Source organism: Triticum urartu, chromosome 6A (assembly GCF_056163025.1).
Source record: "Triticum urartu cultivar PI428250 chromosome 6A, HENAU_Tu73, whole genome shotgun sequence".
In the NCBI taxonomy this organism is placed as follows: Eukaryota; Viridiplantae; Streptophyta; class Magnoliopsida; order Poales; family Poaceae; genus Triticum; species Triticum urartu.
The window spans coordinates 119348823-119360498 of record NC_141878.1 but is presented as its reverse complement, the minus strand read 5'-3'; the positions used below and the strand labels follow the sequence as shown (position 1 = coordinate 119360498).

General features: G+C 40.9%; 1 long non-coding RNA gene across 1 annotated transcript; it reads left to right on the top strand.

The window, feature by feature from the left end:
• Positions 1-8011: 8011 nt before the first annotated feature.
• On the top strand, positions 8012-10734 carry LOC125516070 (uncharacterized). Its single transcript, XR_007287228.2, has 2 exons — positions 8012-8684; positions 8906-10734. It is a non-coding gene; the product is annotated as an uncharacterized LOC125516070 (long non-coding RNA).
• Positions 10735-11676: the final 942 nt, after the last annotated feature.

The following is an 11676-nucleotide window of genomic DNA, read 5'->3' as shown; positions in this document are numbered from 1 at the left end:
ACCGGGTGGCTTAAAGCCCCGAGCTAAGTGATCTACGAAAACAACAACTTCTCCTTCTTGAGGAGTGGGAGGGCATTCTTTGCCAGGAGCCCTCCAATGGATGGTATCTTTGCTGCCTAAAGCCCCGATCAGAACTAGATCGTCCAGCTGAGCCTCTGTGACGCGAGAAGGAACCCAATTGCATTCATATACTTGCTTGGCCATGATGGAATCTACAAGGTAGAAGATCCTGGTTCAAAAATGCATTTGATCAAGGTACATTGGTATGTGCAATGTTAAACCGGAGACAGATTTATCTGAACCGGAGTTTTATGAAGCAACAACATCTGGCGGTTCAACAAGGGGACTAATGGTATATACCGGTTTGGCAATTTTTTTCTACAAGGTTAAACCGCCGAGTTTAAGCATTGAAGCAGATGAGTAAGTTTATAGAAAAAGATTTCGTAAGATTTCTCTACAGCGATGGATCTGAAGCAAGTTTAGAAAAAAGATAAATATTCAGAGGTCCAAAAGGAGCAGTACCGAATCAATAAACAAGACGTATATACAGATCTATGGTTTTGAGATGTGTAAGTGAAGGCGAAGGGTAAACAGCTACCATTGCACAGAATAAAGATTTGCGGAGCCATCTAAAGATCTATCGTATGAGCAAGAGGCAGATGATGAACACTGAAGAACTGTGAAACCCTAGGTTAGATCTGCGGGGGAAAGGATAGAAGATTTACCGGAGCTAAGGAAGACGCGAAAGGTTGCCGCGATGGTCTGGTGCGCTCAGGTTGATGCAGCGGCCAAGGTTGAGGTAGAGGTCGACGGCGGCGACGGAGCTCCGAGGCTGGCGACGCGAGGAAGACGAAGAAGGCACGAAGGGGAGAAAAGAAATGACCCTTCGGTCCTATTTATAAGGCAAAAGAACATGTGTCAGGCGCGACAATCAAGGGGCCACGAAACGGAGCTGTCGCCTCGATTTCCGCAGATCTATTAAACAAAGAAGCATAATGGATAGCTTCATTATGACATGTGACGTCACTCCGGTTTACAGCAATCAGAGAAGATGACATCATGGCAGTTTACCAATTTATGAGAAGATGTTGAAGATGAAGCTTTTGTTAAGGGATTGACATGAACCCGTTCAAATCAATCTGGGGCCCAATGTTGGGGATATTACTACTAGGCGTAAACCGGCCTATCTGGGCCGGGTTAACTTCGTCAGTAGTTAAGTATGTTAAAGCCCAAGAAGACAGACGAGGGCTCAAGGCCCATGGTCGGTTCAAGGCCTGTAGCCGTAAACCAGCATTAGTAGTTAACTTGTATTGTAAGTTAGGAACAAGTAGAGACCAAACCGGACACATCTATGAGCCGGTATTGGGACTCTGTAAGCCGACGGGAGTCACCCGTGTATATAAGGGGACGACCCGGTGGCGGTTCAAGGACAACAGACAACAACTCGAGACATAGGCGAAGCTTGTTTGCTCCCTAGTCATCGAAACCCCATCAATTCCATCACAACTAGACGTAGGCTTTTACCTTCATCGAAGGGGCCGAACTAGTATAAATTCTCTTGCGTCCCTGTGTCCGCTTTAACCCCTTCAAGCTAACCCGTCGCGATGGCTCCATGACTAAGTCCTTTCTCTAGGACATCTGCCGTGACAATTCCACGACAGTGGCTTTGCCAGAAATACTATGTCAACTACATGATCATGCAAGGCAATATGACAAAGATGGAGCGTGTCATAGTAAACGGAACGGTGGAAAGTTGCATGGCGATATATCTCGGAATGGCTATGGAAATGCCATAATAGGTAGGTATGGTGGCTGTTTTGAGGAAGGTAAATGGTGGGTTTATGGTACTGGTGAAAGTTGCGCGGTACTAGAGAGGCTAGCAATGGTGGAAGGGTGAGAGTGCGTATAATCCATGGACTCAACATTAATCATAAAGAACTCACATACTTATTGCAAAAATATATTAGTTATTGAAACGAAGTACTACGCGCATGCTCCTAGGGGAATAGATTGGTAGGAAAATACCATCTCTCGTCCCCGACCGCCACTCATAAGGAAGACAATCAAAAAATAAATCATGCTCCAACTTCATCACATAACGGTTCACCATATGTGCATGCTACGGGAATCACAAACTTTAACACAAGTATCTCTAAAATTCACAACTACTCAACTAGCATGACTCTAATATCGCCATCTTCTTATCTCAAAACAATCATAAGGAATCAAACTTCTCATAGTATTCAATGCACTTTATATGAAAGTTTTTATAATACCCATCTTGGATGCCCATCATATTAGGACTAATTTTATAGCCAAATAAAATTACCATGTTGTTCTAAAGGACTCTCAAAATAATATAAGTGAAGCATTAGAGATCAATAATTTCTATAAAATAAAACCACCACCGTTCTCTAAAAAGATATAAGTGAAGCACTAGAGCAAAATTATCTAGCTCAAAAGATATAAGTGAAGCACATAGAGTATTCTAATAATTTCCGATTCATGCGTGTCTCTCCCAAAAGGTGTGTACAACAAGGATGATTGTGGTAAACTAAAAAGCAAAGACTCAAATCCTACAAGACGCTCCAAGCAAAACACATATCATGTGATGAATAAAAATATAGCCTCAAGTAAAGTTACCGATAGACGAAGACGAAAGAGGGGATGCCTCAGAAGGCATCCCCAAGCTTAGGCTTTTGGTTGTCCTTGAGTTTTACCTTGGGGTGCCTTGGGAATCCCCAAGCTTAGGCTCTTGCCACTCCTTATTCCAAAATCCATCAAATCTTTACCCAAAAACTTGAAAACTTCACAACACAAAACTTCAACAGAAAATCTCATGAGCTCTGTTGGTATAAGAAAATAAACCACCACTTTAAGGTACTGTAATGAACTTGCTATTTATTTATATTGGTGTTAAACCTAATGTATTCCAACTTATCTATGGTTCATACCCCCCGATACTAGCCATAGATGCATCAAAATAAGCAAACAACACGCGAAAAACAGAATCTGTCAAAAACAGAACAGTCTGTAGCAATCTGGATAGTTCTAATACTTCTGTAACTCCAAATTTCTTGAACAATTAGGACAACCTAAATAATTTGTATATTGACCTTTTGCAATTGAAATTGGTATTTTATCGCTCTCTGGTAAAAATGAAAACTATTTTCGTGAGCACATACTTTCTGTTTTTTCAGCAAGATCAAACAACAATCACCCAAGAAGATCCTAAAGGCTTTACTTGGCACAAACACTAATTGAAACATAAAAAACACAATCATAACAGAAGCTATATGAATTATTTATTCAAAAACAGAAAGGAAATGCATTGGGTTATCTCCCAACAAGCGCTTTTCTTTAAAGCCTTTTAGCTAGGCATTGATAATTTTAATGATTCTCACATGAAAGAAAAGAATTGAAGCACAAAAGGAGCATCATAAAGCATGTGACAAACACATCTAAGTCTAACATACTTCCTATGCATAGGCATTTTATAAGCAAACAATTATCAAGGCAAGCAAAAACTAGCATATGCAGTGAAGAAGAAAGGAACAATAGCAATCTCAACATAACGAGAGGTAATTTGGTAACATGAAAATTTCTACAACCATATTTTCCTCTCTCATAATAATTACATGTAGGATCATAATCAAATTCAACAATATAACTATCACATGAAATTTTCTCTTCGTGATCCACACGCATGCAAAGTTGACACTCTTCCGAAATAGTGGGATTGTCATAAAATAAAGTCATGACCTCTCCGAACCTACTTTTATCAAAAACTTCATAAGATTGAACATTATCCAAATATGTGGGATCTAAAGTTGACACTCTTCCAAACCCACTTTCAATATTATTGCAAACATTATTATCAATCTGATATTCATCATGGGGCTTAAATAAATTTTCAAGATCATAAGAAAAATCACCCCAATCATGATCATTGCAACAAGTAGTGGACATAGCAAAACTAGCATCCCCAAGCTTAGGGTTTTGCATATTATTAGCACAATTGACACTAATAGAATTTATAATAACATCATTGCAATCATGCTTTTTATTCAAAGATCTATCATGAATCACTTCATAAAGTACTTCATGACAATTTTTAGATTCACGAATTTCAAGCAAAACTTCATAAAGATAATCTAGCGCACAAAACTCACTAGCAATTGGTTCATCATAATTGGATCTCTTAAAGAGATTGGCAAGCGGATGAGGATCCATAAATCTTAGGTTCTCTGATTTGCAATAAATACACAATTATTCCAACCAAATGAGCAAATGCGCCAAATAAGACATCAAGGCAAACAAAAAGACGAACGGGAGAAGTGCGAAGAAAAGACAAAGGTTTTCAAAAATCGTTTTAGAAGTGGGGGAGAGGAAAATGAGAGGTGAATGGCAAATAATGTAATGCGAGGGAGAAGAGTTTATGATTGGTACTTGGTATGTCTTGACTTGGCGTAGATCTCCCCAGCAACGGCGCCAGAAATCCATCTTGCTACCTCTTGAGCATGCGTTGGTTTTCCCTTGAAGAGGAAAGGGTGATGCAACAAAGTAGCGTAAGTATCTCCCTTAGTTTTTGAGAACCAAGGTATCAATCTAGTAGGAGACAACTCACAAGTCACCTAGTACGTGCACAAACAATCAAGAAAATTGCAACCAATGCGATAAAGGAGTTGTCAATCCCTTCACAGTCACTCGCAAAAGTGAGATCTGATAAAGATAGTAAAGTAAATATTATTGGTATTTTTGTTGTATAGATTGAAAAGTAAAGATTGCAAAATACTAAACGAGATAAGATGTAAATAAAAGAGATGCAATATAATAAGAAAGAAACCCAGGGGCCATAGGTTTCACTAGTGGCTTCTCTCAAGATAGCATGTATTACGGTGGGTGAACAAATTACTGCCGAGCAATTGATAGAAAAGTGCATAATTATGAAGATATCTAAGGCAATGATCATGAATATAGGCATCACGTCCGTGTCAAGTAGATCGAAACGATTCTGCATCTACTACTATTACTCCACACATCGACCGCTATCCAGCATGCATCTAGAGTATTAAGTTCATAAGAACAGAGTAACGCTTTAAGCAAGATGACATGATGTAGAGGGATAAACTCAAGCAATATGATATAAAACCCATCTTTTTATCCTCGATGGCAACAATACAATATGTGCCTTGATGCCCCTACTGTCACTGGGAAAGGACACCACAAGATTGAACCCAAAGCTAAGCACTTCTCCCGTTGCAAGAAAGATCAATCTAGTAGGCCAAACTAAACCGATAATTCGAAGAGACTTGCAAAGGTATCAAATCATGCATATAAGAATTCAGAGAAGATCCAAATAATATTCATAGATAATCTTGTTCATAAACCCACAATTCATCGGATCTCGGCAAACACACCGCAAAAGAATATTACATCAAATAGATCTCCAAGAACATCGAGGAGAACCTTGTATTGAGAATCAAAGAGAGAGAAGAAGCCATGTAGATAATAAGTATGGACCCGAAGGTCTGTGGTAAACTACTCACGCTTCATCGAAGAGGCTATGGTGTTGATGTAGAAGCCCTCCGTGATCGATTCCCCTCCGGCAGATCGCCGGAAAAGGCCCCAGATGGGATCTCATGGGTACAGAAGGTTGCGATGGTGGAAAAGTGGTTTCGTGGCTCTTTGTGATGTTTCTAGGGTATAAGAGTATATATAGGCGAAAGAAGTACGTCGGTGGAGCTACGAGGGGCCCATGAGGGTGGGGGCGCGCCTACCCCCTGGGCGCTCCTTCCTGGCTCATGGTCGCCTCGTAGCGTTCCAGACTTCAACTCCAAGTCTTCTGGATTTCTTTCGGTCCAAGAAAGATCATCACGAAGGTTTCATTCCGTTTGGTATTCCTTTTCGGCGAAACTCTAAAATAGGCAAAAAAAACAAAAACTGGCACTGGACCTCTGGTTAATAGGTTAGTCGAGAGCATATTAAAGCCCATTAAACATCCAAAACAGATAATATAATAGCATGGAACAATCAAAAATTATAGATACGTTGGAGACGTATCAGTAAGCTTCTTGCAAACCGGAGCTTCGCTCAAGAAGGCTCATGGTTCCGAGAGGGAACGTGTCACCTTCGTGTGCGAAACGAGATACGTACACTGCCTTCTCCCACCTTAATTTTTTTACACAGGCAGATTAGACCAAATAGAAGTATCGTGCTAAATTTTGGAATTATTCCGGGTTCATTTGGCCTCTTTTATACATTAATTGAGTTTCTGCGCATTTAATGTGCATAATTCAAATTTGAACTACAAGCACATGCTCCAGTGCACTGAAGTTGATTGAAAAATTGCATGTGTGTCTTTGGGTGAATCTATAGGTCCCATGCAAGAAATGGGAATGAAATTCAAACATCTGGGCGTCATGGCTCAGCCAGAAAGATTGAGAAACTTGGTTTTTTAATTTCTGTAAATCCAAAACACGCCTGAAAATCATGAAACTTGGCATGGTGTCATGACATGGCACCAACATGCCGCGGTAATTTTTTTGGCTGAATTGGGACAAGCTTTGGTGTAAGCTTCTTGCAAACCTGAGCTTCCCTCAAGAAGGCTCGTGGTTTCGAGAGGGAACGTGTCACCTCCATGTGCGAAACGAGATACGTGCACTGCCTTCTCCCACCTTAATATTTTTACACACGCAGATTAGAGCAAATAGAAGTATCGTGCTTAATTTTGGAATTATTCCAGGTTCGTTTGGCCTTTTTATACATTAATTGAGTTTTTGCGCATTTAATGTGCATAATTCAAATTTAAACTACAAGCACATGCTCCAGTGCACTAAAGTTGGTTGAAAAATCGCATGTGTATCGTTGGGTGAATTTCTAGGTCCCATGCAAGAAATGGGAATGAAATTCAAACATCTGGGCATCGTGGCTTGGCAGGAAAGATTGAGAAACTTGGTTTTTTAATTTCTGTAAATCCAAAACACGCCTGAAAATCATGAAACTTGGCATGGTGTCATGACATGGCACCAACATGCTGCGGTAATTTTGTTGGCCGAATTGGGACAAGCTTTAGTGTAAGCTTCTTATAAACCGGAGCTTCCCTCTAGAAGGCTCGCGGTTCCGAGAGGGAACGTGTCACCTCCGTGTGCGAAACGAGATGCATACACTGCCTTTTCCCGTCTTAATTTTTTTACACAGGCAGATTATACCAAATAGAAGTATCGTGCTAAATTTTGGAATTATTCTGGGTTCGTTTGGCCTTTTTTTATACATTAATTGAGTTTCTATGCATTTAATATGCATAATTCAAATTTGAACTACAAGCACATGCTCCAGTGCACCAAAGTTGGTTGAAAATCACATGTGTGTGGGAGAATTTCTAGGCCCCATGCAAGAAATGAGAATGAAATTTAATCATCTGGGCGTCATGGCTCGGCCGGAAAGATTGAGAAACTTGGTTTTTTAATTCCTGTAAATCCAGAACATGCCTGAAAATCATGAAACTTGGCATGGTGTCATGACATGGCACCAACATGCTGCGGTAACTTTTTGGCCGAATTGGGACAAGCTTTGGTGTAAGCTTCTTGCAAACCGGAGCTTCCCTCAAGAAGGCTCGTGGTTCCGAGAGGGAACATGTCACCCCCGTGTGCGAAACGACATACGTACACTGCCTTCTCTCGCCTTAATTTTTTTATACAGGCATATTAGACCAAATAGAAGTATTGTGCTAAATTTTGGAATTATTTCAGGTTCGTTTGGCCTTTTTATACATTAATTGAGTTTCTGCGCATTTAATGTGCATAATTCAAATTCAAACTACAAGCACAGGCTCAAGTGCATCAAAGTTGGTTGAGAAATCACATGTGTGTCTTTGGGTGAATTTCTAGGTCCCATGCAAGAAATCTCTCCCTTTATAAAGCACGGAGGTTCACCATCGCGGCATTTTTACAGAAAGGTCTTGTGGTTTTTAATAATTGAACCCACAGTCCTCGTCATAACTCAGCCCGAACCGATACAGCGGAGAGAAAAAAAAAACCCGACCACTCGCATGACCCTGCCTCCCAATCCCATCTCCTCCTGCAGCGCGCCGCCACCTCTTGCCCCGTCCCGCCTCACCGCGCGCCACCAGCCACCACCGCCGCCGAGCTGCCGTTCGTTGCCAGCACCCGCGGATCCGGACGCCCCTCCCCTTCCCTGTCGGCTGCACCTCCCAGCGCCGGTGCCCTGCCAAGCTCTGCCGCTGGAGGATCTCCTCCGCTGGATCCACATCCCCATGGCCGGAACGGGACTTCGTCGAGTACCCACGCTCCATGACGCTCCGGCCGCCCTCTTCCTCTCTGTTCCCTCCCATCCCTCCTACCCAGCCGAGGCTCTAGGAGCCCTCTTCTCGCTCGTTACCCCTCTTCCTCCCTGTGTCCTTCCGACCCCTTCTCCCGCAGGCTCCAACCGTGGTGGTGGGGGGCGAGCAGCTGCCGTCCGGTGGCTGGGGGAGTGAGGAGGGCGCCGGTCTAAAGAACGAGAGCTCGGCGCATGGCGACAATATAGATCGGCTACAGTGGCGGCGACGACCCAACGGCGAAAGGGGATGGCTGCATGATGATCTTGTTCTGATCAATTCTGAAATAGGAATGGAGGACTACTGTGGTGGTCACTGTTGAGGATGCTGGGTTACCTGACAGTAGGTATGCAGTTTCAGAATTATTGGTTGGACGTACAGTCTCAAGTCTCCACCTAGCAAGAACACTTTCATGATGATACATTTTTTGTCTGAAAAAATATTTAGTCCTTTTTGTCTTGGAACAAAATAAATTATGCAATGGTCGTGCTACAACACATGCCTTACAATTTATTCACTGCAATCTTATGCTACAACATATGTCTTATGTATTTCATTTTGTATCAGTTTACTTGCCAGATTTTAAATTGGAGCTTAGCATGAACTGAAGAGAGGATACTTCAACATGTATGTGCTGAAAGGAAAATTGATTTGGAAGTTTATTGTAACTGGTAAACTTGTGGTCACAGGACTGCTATCTTAAAGTTTGTTAGATTATGTAAATGGGTAATTTTGTGGTCTGCTCTTTAGGTTTCCATAGTATGAGTTGGTGCTCTTGCTTTAAACTGCAATCTAAACTGAACAATGGGTCTTCATGTATAAACTGGAGCAATAATATCAGATTACTTCCTGTTTCCTTTGGCTTTGTAGCCTAGAATTTTTTAACATGTGCATATATAGCTACTTAATCAACCGAGTTCCTTTATGCTCTATGGTAGACCACACTTACTGATATGACTTACTTTCTCATTCTATATAATGGCAGGTGTAGCAATGAAAGGCCTATATATTCTACCACAAGCATCCTAGCTTGCTCATCTTATTAGCGACTCACTTTCAAAACATATGTATTGGTAGTTTTTATCTCTATGCTTTGCCTTCCACATACTAGATTGCAATGTGTTTGTCTTGATCCAATCCTTCGTGCGCCCATGGGGTGTCCGACAGCGACTGATTTGGCCGTTCTAGAGGCCCAACACATAGAAATACACATCCACTCCCTCGACTGAAGCCTGAACCCAATTGCGTCGTTTCATCCGTGCTCGACATTGGTGTCTTGCCGTTCTGCCGAAGTCATGGAAATCTCACTGTTCTGCCAACCTAGCCGGAATTTCTCCGTACTGCCGACTTCATCGGAATTACATCTGCCCATGTAGCCAAGGTACATCATTCAAACTGCTCGAGTCATACTGATTTGGAGTTGTTTTGGTCAAGCGATTGAACTGAACCGTGCTACTGCACAATAGCCAAAAGGAGAGTCGGTTTGTTTCTCCGACCCGTGTGATTTGAAGCACATAAACTGAACCATGCTATTGCACAATAGCCCAAAGTTTGTCTGATTTATATGAGTATCATAATATAATTTTGTTTCTACTATATGTAATAGGTAACCAACAATGTTGTTTTCAGCTTACAAGAATGCTGATGTTGTTTGAATGCATATATAATTATTGGAATTAGTTTGAATGCATATACAGTACCTTGACGTTGAATTTACAAGGTCCTGATGTTGGATTTACTGTCTTATAGATTTTGTAATTTAAAGTTGCTCCACAAAGTTGGTGACTGTTGTTTGTATAGTGAGCTGATATAGAATGCTTCATCACACAAACTAATCTAGCTGCATCAGTATGGTGATGGTGGATTTACACTGCCCTATAGATTTTGAATTTACAATATGGTGATGGTGGATTTACACTGCCCTATATATTTTGTAATTTATTGTAGTAGCTGACTAGTTGTAGCTCCATATAGTGTGTCATTGTTGTTTGTACGGTGAGTTCATATAGAATGCTTGATCACATGAATTTTTATGAATGTATATTACATTTTCCTGGTGTTTAATTTATAATACATTGATGATGGATTTATGGTCCTATAGCTTCTGTAAATTTTAGTAGTTCTTTTGTGACTGCTGTTTTTACAGTGAGATAATAGTGAATTTTCCAGTGGCCACCGCTTTCTGAGATCACCATCACTACCTAGCACTCTGATTTTGCTATAACTGTTGTCCTCCTAATAGGTTATACTTTCTCTTTCTACTTCTTTTGCTTTGCCATGTTTGTTGCAGTTCATTGTGATTCATTTATACTCATTGTACCTCGATGCTGCAACAATGGTAACTGAGAATCCGGCAACACTCAAATAGAAGTCAAAGAATTCTTGTCCTTCTCTTGCGTTGAACTCCATTTCTAGGTGCGGCATTATAATGCTCTCAGTGTTCATGACATTTCCTTCGTGTGCTACAATATTTCCATTTTCCAAGAAATCTCAATACCCTCTTCATTTAAATACTCATCTTCCTTTTCAATCTGCCGTAACTGATGGTTACCCATGCTTTTCTCAGCTTCATTATTACTCTCTTTATGTTCCACACATGTGGCAAATTGTCTGAAGTGTATGAATTTCCCCATAACATGATGGATCCTTCATCTTCAACTAACCCGCAGCAAGTGTATGCTTTTTATTTATTTATTTTCTTCAGGAATTTTTGTTGCTGATGCAACCTGGATATGTGTTTACATTTCAGTTTCTCTACTTGATGTTTCTTAATTACCTTGTCCAAGTAGATTGTCAGGATTTGAAGAAGTTGGATCAATACTGGCTTTATGTAGAGAAACTTTATGTAGCTTGCTGTCTTGCTGTACATTGTCTGAAGCTTTATGTAGCTTGCTGTCCTGTCGTACATTGTTGTAACTTACAGTTACTGGGTTGTACGGTCATGTATCATCAAACTGGTTTTCTATAGCATCTTGTCACTCCTCGTAGATGAATAAGTTATTTTCTGTGAATTGTTCTTGTTTCAAGCAAATTCAGATCCTTGATAATGCCATGAGAATTCCAGGTTTCCTTCCAAAAGTGTTGTGAAGAAAACAAAATTGTCAATAACCTAGAGAAGGTCGTGAGAGTAATGACGTGGCAGTGTTGCTATTTGGGCCCTTTCATTGCTTGCTCATGGATCACAGATTTGATAGCAGGCCAGTTCAATTTCAGTCTGATTGTAATATAGACACTCCCTTTTTTTAATACCAAAGTGTTCTCTGTGTACGTGAAGTGTCTATGTCAAGTGCTTTGTTTGGGCCAAGCCCAAATAATCAAAAATATAAGAATAACGATTC